This window comes from Tupaia chinensis, unplaced genomic scaffold (genome assembly GCF_000334495.1).
Source record: "Tupaia chinensis unplaced genomic scaffold, TupChi_1.0 Scaffold000283_1, whole genome shotgun sequence".
NCBI classification, from domain to species: Eukaryota; Metazoa; Chordata; class Mammalia; order Scandentia; family Tupaiidae; genus Tupaia; species Tupaia belangeri.
In genome coordinates this window covers 852659-860247 of record NW_006159766.1, presented here as the reverse complement: position 1 = coordinate 860247, position 7589 = coordinate 852659, and the positions used below count along the sequence as shown (strand labels likewise).

The 7589-nt window shown below is 49.4% G+C and overlaps 1 protein-coding gene across 2 annotated transcripts in view; it reads right to left on the bottom strand.

Moving 5' to 3' along the window:
- Positions 1-7589, bottom strand: part of ARFIP1 (ARF interacting protein 1) — a 134186-nt gene that overhangs the window by 11476 nt on the left and 115121 nt on the right. The window lies entirely within an intron of this gene.

Below are 7589 nucleotides of genomic sequence, written 5' to 3'. Positions count from 1 at the left end.
TACACGACTGCACTCAGGTGCTACCATCCATAGTTCATCCATGTTTCAGACCTCGGCAAGCGCTAACTACCCCTTCCAGGGTTTCCCACTGCTGCTGCGATGAACGGGCTTTTCCTTGACATGGACTAGAAGGCTGCGGGTCTGGCCCCGCTGACCTCCAGCCCGCTCTGTGCTCTGGCCGCACTCGCTCCCTGAACGTGCCGCACCCGCTCTGCCGCGGGGCTGCTGCACGTGCTCTGCCCGCCTGACACACCCCCCTTCTCACTGCAGTGGTCCAACACCACCTCCTCGTGAACGCTTCCTGACCACCCTTGGTCACAGCCAGCATTTTACATGTTTGTTTTTTAAACTAATATTTAATATTTGATGACTACTGCTTCTCTATGGCAGGCTCTACGTCCTCTGAGGGTAGAATTTGTTTTTACTTTAATTCACTGGGTTGTCATCACTATCTACAACACTCCCGCGTACACAGCATTATACCTGACAGCTTGTTAGAAACAACACGAAATGCATCCAAGTACATGACAGACTGCACTCAGGAACGAAGTCTGGGTGTAAAGCTGCGCGGGAGAGTGTGTCCCAGGGTCCAGAGCAGGCAGTCGCACTGGATGGTGTGAAGACGGCTGCCTCTGAGCCGACCACTGACCGAAGGGCTCCGCTGGCCTCAGAGCCAGGCGGGCTCTTGCTGTGTGACCCAGCCCACCTCCCTACGGCGCACGCTGAGAACTGCTGTGGTTCACGCCTCTGCTCTGAAGCTCAACACGGCACTGAGCCAGCAGCACGGGCACCACAGGGTGCTCACGGTGGGAGAAGTCAGGGTGCTTTCTCTCTGACAGCGGGGAGTGATCTCACCGATGTACCTGCTTGCATATACTGGGTCATGAATACCATGCTCGACAATTATCTACTGTTTTGTTATTTTCTTTTCCTTTGGAGGTTTTTGCTATAGGGCATGGATGCTCGCCAGAAAGAGAGACAGAAAGCGAGAAATCACCCCCCATGGGGGATGGCCACGCCTCAATCCCTTCTCCTCCATTCTCCTCTCGGGATCTTGGGCACGCACGCACACGAGCCCGGCGTGAGTTTAAGCCACCAGGTCTGGGACTCAAACCGCGGTCGACTACATGGGAGTCCAGCGATGTAGCCATCACGCTAACTGCTGGTCCCCCGATAATAATCTACTTTTTAAATTCAAAGGTTTATAGTTTTTCCTGTCAAAGAGAAGTTTTAGTACACAAAGACTGGCTTTGCCCTCCAAGCTTTCCCAAGCACCACGGTGCTTACCGAGCGCTGAGCTCTCCCCATCACGGTCCGCGTTTGTGCGGAATTGGCCACCCCGGCTACAGGCGGGCTGTCCGTACGCGCGAGGGTGCTGTCTCAGTCTAGGTTCTATCCTCTGTGTCTTCTCTACTTCCTCCCACCCCACCACTTTGGCTCCCTGAGCTAATCTCTGAAAAGTTAAATTCATAATAAGTTTGTAACATACTACAAAAAAAGTATTACATAAATCCTAATATAAACTGTAAAAACGAGTTCTACCTCAACTTAAGATTCAGAATGGCTGATTTTTAAGAAAACTTTTAAATTAAGTACTTTAATACTAATCATATACTTATAGTACGTATACTTATATGTCCAGGATAGCTCCGAGGTACAGTTCATCCTTTTCTATCCCCTTGTCATCCTTTAAGTCACTAAAATATAAAATAATAATGAAACGAACTACATTTGATGGTTACAGGTAATCAACTGATATTACCTTAAAATAAGAATATACTAATAACAGCCAAATTTTAAATAAGACTTTAATAAAATTAATGAGATCCTTACTTTAAGAAATTATTATTATTATTTTTTTTTTTATTTTGACCAGAGAAAGAGAGAGAGAAAGTGAGAAAACAAGCTGCCAAGTCCGAGACTTGAACCGCAGTCAGCCATGTGGGAGTCCAGCACCTCAACCACCACACCACGTGCTTGCAGGAGAATGAGACATGGTGCGATCCTGTCAAAATACCTATCTCTGTCTCTCCTTTCTCTCTTCTCTCTTCCTTTCTCTTTTTCTCTTCCTGAGAAGAGACAGCATAATGCCTATTCTCATAAAGTCTATAAAGCATCAAAAAGGTCATTTTCCCCCTAATTTCCAAATTTCCAAAATAGCCTTTGTTTTGAATCTTGAAGGAACAATAACATACAAATAACTGCATTAAGTCATATTATTTAAAGGTCTCAAAAAGGGGAATAGTGATGAAAGGAGAAACACTAGAAGAATCTAATGAACTAGGCCCTCGCGGCTATGCCAGTGGATGTTTAGTACACAAAGAGGAGACTACTGGGCAGGACTAAGAACCGTTCAGGTTACAGGCAATCAGGTATCACCGGGCTGGAGAGACAGGAAGTAGACATGGTACTAGGCCGACCAGCGGTGCGGCGGATGGTGGCTGGACCCCACATGACCGCCTGCATGCTTCAGTCCTGGCCCTGGCGGCTTGAGGAACATGCCAGGTGTCATGTATGTGCCCCAAATCCTGAAAGGAGGGAGAGACAGAGACAGGACTGCCGCGTGGCCACCCTCTGTCGGGGAGTGCTTTCTGACTCTCCTTCTCTCTGTCTTTCTCCAGCTAGTGCACACACTCTCTAGCAAATTAAAAAAAAAAAAAAAGCATAGATTATAAACAGTGGAAGCGCTGAAGTTCTTCCTTTAAGGATAAGTGACAAATATGCAGATGTGTGTACTGATCACTCAGCACTCCCCTACGCACACACACCTGCCCCTCTTTGTCTCCCCAGAGAAGGCTGGACAAGGACAGTCGCACCTCAGTTCCCAGAGCACAGCTACGGAGGGCCCAGCAGGGGGCGCACTGGCTAGGGCCCTGGACACCCAAAGGGCCGGTCAACGTCTGAGTCGTGGGCCTGGTGGCTGCACATTCATGCTGGGTGTTGTGGTGTGTGCACCCCAAATCCCAGGAGAAGGGAGGAGAAGGAACTGTAGTAGCCATTCCCTGAGACACTGTCTCTCCCTGGCCTATGCACGTGCCCTGTGGCAAAAACCTTAAATACAGACAAAGAGGTAGACAGCCAGCTAGGAACCCAACCACTGACTCCCCTCAAAATTAAAAACAAAACAGTCCCAGTCCAGCCTCCCTGGTGCACGCTGTGGTGTGAATGGCCCTGCTGAAGGTCGCCGGGCCAAAGGGCTGGGAAGAGGCTGTGTGAGGAGGGCTGTGGAGGCCGCCTGTCTCTCTCCTGCCCTCTCTCTCATGTGCACCTGCGTGTACTCCTCTCAGGAACAAAACCAAAGTGAAAAAAAATGCTCGAAGAAGAAACAAGACTCTGAACATCAGCAGCTGTTGCTGTGGTCGCAGGACGGCTCTTAGTCTCTTACTCAGGGACTGTTTGCTTTTACGCTACAGTATCCTAGCCGTTTGGTCATCTGGCCTCTCAGTTTACAAGAGAAATGTTACTATGGAAAGACACTCCAAAAGTCATGATAGGAGAACAAACACAAAGCGGAAAAAAAAACTCCCTGCAAAACAAATCTATATACTGCAGGAGCCTTAGACATTAAGTTCTGAAACTGCACACTCGCTGACGCTTCAAGTCACATTAAAATGTATATATATGTGTATATATATATACACACACACACATACACACGCACATACACACACACATACACATACACACATACACACACACATACACACACATACACACACACACACACACACACACACACACACACACACACAATATTTAAGAAATAAGCAGAGTTTATTTTGTTAAAATTCAAGGGCTAAGTAGATTTCCTGACAACTGTGCACAAAAGAGATATTATGGTATAAATTCAGCTGTCTTTTAACAAAAGAACCGCCACCAAAAAAACCCTAGATGTGAAGCAGTTCAAACTGCTAAGAAAGCAAACAGGGATGACAGACATTTCCTAGGGCCTAAAGGCCTGCTTTTCCTCCCTTTTAAAAAAGTTATTAAAATAAGAGGAAAGGGTAAAAATTGCTCAACAGCAATAACAAAAAACAAAGGAAAATTCTCCTTTGGAGCTGAGTCTTCAACCAAATTACAGTGATTGCTTTTAAAATAACAAACCGACAATACTCTTTTATAGTTTCGAGAAGTTAAATAAAATAGATAAAAGTTTATTTATAGGTTTTAAACTCAGGTTACTGAGTTCAAACTGAAACTCTGCTTGATGACAACTGTGGAAAGAAAAAGAAGAAACATCTCTAGGTCATCTGTTAGGGTCCAAATACACGTGTCCCCCTTCACTCCACAAATGTGTTGAAATCCTTACTCCTATGGTGACGGTATTAGGAGGTGGGGAACGTGGAAGGTGATCAGGTCACAGGGGCAGAGTCCTCACAAATGAGATCTGTGCTCTTATAAAGAGGCCTGAGAAAGGTCTCTCCTCTCCACCATGAGGGGCCACCTGGGAGCCAGAAAGCAGGCCCTCACTACACACTGGATCTTGATGGTGGCCTTCTCAGTCTCCACGACTGTAAGAAATCAAGCTCATTCAGCATTTCATTACAGCAGCCTGAATGGATTCAGACACCATCCGAGAACATAAAATACTTGAGAACAGAAGAAATTGTCTATTATTATTTTACAGTAAAAAAGGGACAAGATGTATAATGATAACATTATTCTCAAAGCAACGACTTTGAACCCTGTATCTCTGACGCCTGACTGTTCTCAGAAACTGCAAACACACATCACTGACTTCCTACCAATTGTCTCCACTCGGCTATTTTGCCATCGCAAACTTAAACAGAGGGTCATGCAGAACGAATTCCCATCCCTCACCCTCACCCCTGCGAGCTACCCCGGCTTCCTATTTTGACTCTCTGATCCCTGTCACATGGCCCCAGAACTGCCATACTCTTTCCTCCCTAGGGTTATCGTGTGGGCTTCTTGTCACTGCGTGTGGCCACAGAAGACTTTGCTGGTCTGTGCTTCCACATTCCTCCCTCCTTTAAGCCATGTGTCTGAAGGGGCCTTTGAGATCAAGTTTTCTCTGTGCCCTTTAAAACATTCTTCAATGCCTGTGTGATAAAGCTAGGAGGCAGGCCACCTGACCGACAGCTGGCTGGCAGGAGGAGTTTCCTTCTCCCCTCTGCTCAGTGCACCCGTGAGGCCATCAAGGCACTACGCGATGTGGCTTCCAAATAACTTTCTGATTCCATCTTCCTTTAGAGCACCACCTCCTCATCAAACACACGCATCACTCTAGCCTACCCCTTCACTGCAACACAAAATGCAATGACAGGGTAGAATGGCAAAGGTACTTTTGCATTTAAACACTATGTCGACGTCTAAGCACTTACAGTCACTGGGCGCCGTGACCCATGCACGTTTGACTACAGTGATGGCAAGCTCCCGTCTCGCTGCCAGTGCTAAAAGGCCGCGGCCACTCTGTGCTGGTGTCTGAACGATGCGGCCGTGGGCCTGACGACGCGCCTGAGGTTCCCTTCGCTGCCACTGTGATGCTTCCTAGTGACGAATTTTCACCCGTAAGTAGCAAAAAAAGACGTGAGCGATCACACGGGACATGGGAGATTCCCAGGAAACGCACCATTGTGCAGGGCTTATGGGAGCCAGAAGAGGGCTAAGAAGTGTCAAGAAAAACAAGAAGATACCAACAGAGTAAGCTAATAAAGTCCTCTTATGTTGTGGAGAACAGAGACATTACTCCTTCCTGGGAGAGCTGACAAATAACTTTAAAAGGGGTACCTAAGAGAAAGCGTGGCCCCTGTAGGACTTCAGAGTATGTGACCAGCTCAGGGGGAGACCACCAAGGTGCAATGGGAGCACCATCTCCCCGGGTGGACCTGCCCCTGCTCCGCGCTCCCCTCACCGGGTGGACCTACCCCTGCTCCGCGCTCCCCTCACCGGGTGGACCTACCCCTGCTCCGCGCTCTCCTTCCCGGGTGGACCTACCCCTGCTTCACGCTCCCCTCACCCGGTGGACCTACCCCTGTTCTGCGCTCCCCTCCGCTCACCTCCCCGGGTGGACCTACCCCTGCTCCTCGCTCTCCTCCCCAGGTGGACCTACCCCTGCTCCGCACTCTCCTCCCTGGGTGGAGCTACCCCTGCTCTGCGCTCCCCTCCCCAGGTGGACCTACCCCTGCTCTGCGCTCCCCTCCGCTCAACTCCCTGGGTGGACCTACCCCTGCTCCGCACTCCCCTCCCTGGGTGGAGCTACCCCTGCTCTGCGCTCCCCTCCCCGGGTGGACCTGCCCCTGCTCTGAGCTCCCCTCCCTGGGTGGACCTGCCCCTACTCACGCTCAAGACCAGCTCTCCACTCCCAGAACTGTGACCCCTCACACAACCCAAGAAGGAAGGAGATGGAGCTAAGGCCGCACATGGGAACAGGTCCTTCATGACACCCAGGAAGCCTGTTACTGCATGGCTCCATCTCCAGGTGAAGTGTCCAACAGGCCCACCTCAGCCCGCACCGCTCCAGCCCTGATTATAAGTGGACTTCCGGGGCTCCCACAGTGCAGTGGTAAGGGCTGTGCAGTGGGAGCTAGAGCCCACGTGGCTGATGCAGTTTGACCCAGATCTGGTATCTTAAAAAACATGCTGGGCATGTGTGCCCCAAGTCCTGATGGGATGGGAATGCAGGGGACAGGACTGTGGCATGGCCTTGCCCCACAGGGAGGTCTCTCTCTCTCTCTTTAGCAAGCACTTGTGTCTTCTGGCAATACATTGATACAACTCCACATATGTATAAACAAAAGTCTTTAATTTTCATAAAAGAAAGTTAATAAAAACAAAAACCTTGCAGGCCACCTTGAGGCAGGTGGATCTCACATGGTCCACTATGCAGTTCAAGTCCCAGACTCAGTAGCTTAAAAACAAAAACAAAAGTAAAACCAAACCAAAACAAAACACTTCCTATTTACCTCTCTTCAAAGTGACTTCACATAAACATCTGGAAGATGAAGGCTGAACTCACCTTATTCTCTTCCAGAAACTTCAGCTTGATGGAAACGTCGCTGCGCATCTTGTCGTACTTCTCCTTGTGCACTTGGAACAGCTGCTGCGACTGCTCAATCTTGGGCAGGGTGCTGGCGTCGCGCGGCCCGAGGTTCAGCTCTTCCAAGTCCGTGCGGTAGGCGTCATACTCAATCCTACAGAGAGGGCGAGGGGAGCAGGCTGTGACACGCGGGGACGCTTGCGGGGGACAGGCTGGAGAGACGTGATACTCTCAGACTGTGCGGTGACACACATGCTCATACATACTTACACTTGATGCTCTGGAAATCACTTCTTTAAAAAGAAAAAGCTATTCATGTAAGAACGGGGGAAGGCTGTTTCTTAACCTTGTAACGATTCCTCCCAAACTTCAGTATTAACTGACAAGTAAAATTGCCGAAATTTAAAAGTCAGTTTAAAACATCAGAAGTCAAAATTAGCACGTTGGGTCGGGGGTGAGGATCAGCCACCCAGAGGAGCTGTGGCGAGGCAGGCGAGAGCAAGCAGACTCCGGGACGGCACACGGACGCACACCACCAGCGGGGAAAGGCGGCACGCCGGGGTCAGCGTCCTCGCGGCCCGGTCCCGACAGC